This window comes from Lucilia cuprina, chromosome 3 (assembly GCF_022045245.1).
Source record: "Lucilia cuprina isolate Lc7/37 chromosome 3, ASM2204524v1, whole genome shotgun sequence".
NCBI lineage: Eukaryota > Metazoa > Arthropoda > Insecta > Diptera > Calliphoridae > Lucilia > Lucilia cuprina.
The window spans coordinates 15,297,342-15,298,581 of NC_060951.1; positions in this window are offsets into that span (position 1 = coordinate 15,297,342).

A 1,240-nucleotide genomic window follows, 5' to 3' on the forward strand; every position below is an offset into this window, starting at 1 on the left:
ATTGCATTTGATACATAGAACAATAATTCTACCGATCTATCAAATTGAATAATTTGTAAAAATACACATTATGCTACAAATGATATACCATATTAAAGTGCAATCATACTGCTTTAAAATGATGCCTAAATGACTGTCATAGCGTGAAAACTGTCAATGTTATTTTCAGCCATATCGGAACCTTAAAATACCGCGTTTTTAAAGCTGTGAAAATTATTCTACCGATCTATCCAATTAGCCATTTTCTAAAAATATATTATGCAACAAATTATATACCAAAACAAGTGGCAACTATAATGCAATAAAAAGATATATAAACGACTGCAATATCATGAAAACTATAAATGATATTTGCAACCATATCGGAGCCTTAAATTACCGCATTTCTAAACCTGTACCAATAAATATACCGATCTTTCCTATTTTTGTAAAAACTCATTATGCCACAAATTATACACCAAAACAAAGGCAACTGTAATGCTTTAAAATGATAAAACTGTCAATGTTATTTGCAACCATATGGGAATCTTAAATCACAGCGTTTTTAAACATAGAACAACAATTCCACCGATCCATCAAATTGATCATTTGTTAGACGAATACATTATGCCACAAATGATATACCAATATTAACTGCAATCATAATGCTCTAAAATGATGCATAAATGACTGTCATAGCATGAAAACTGTCAAAGTTATTCACAACCATATCGGAACCTCAAATTACCGCTTTTTAAACCTGGGAAAATAATACTGTCATAGCGTGAAAACTGTCAATGTTATTTGCAGCCATATCGGAACCTTAAAATACCGCGTGTGAGGCATGGTTTGTTGTTTCAACACTTTATGAATTTTTACTTTGAATATACTTTTTTGTATTGATCATATTGGCTTTGAGAATCGATTCACAAATTTTCATAAAAATGAAAACATTTTTTTTATTGTTTGTAGGGGGAAGATATATATGAATGTGATGTTCTACAAATACCAGATTCTACCAAAAATTTGAATTCGGATTTTGCGATTTTAAATTTTAAATGATCTAATCTGCGAGGTTTTGAAAAAGGAGGATTTCCTTTAATTTCAATTCTGTGAACTCTATTATGTTTAATTGGTTTCGAATAATCTGGTTCAGCAGTAATTGAAGGAAATTCTGTTAAAAGTTTCAAGTAAATGTCCTTAATTGGTAAGATTTTAAGTGAATGTATTTCTGAAATTCCTAATGTATTGAATCTTTAAT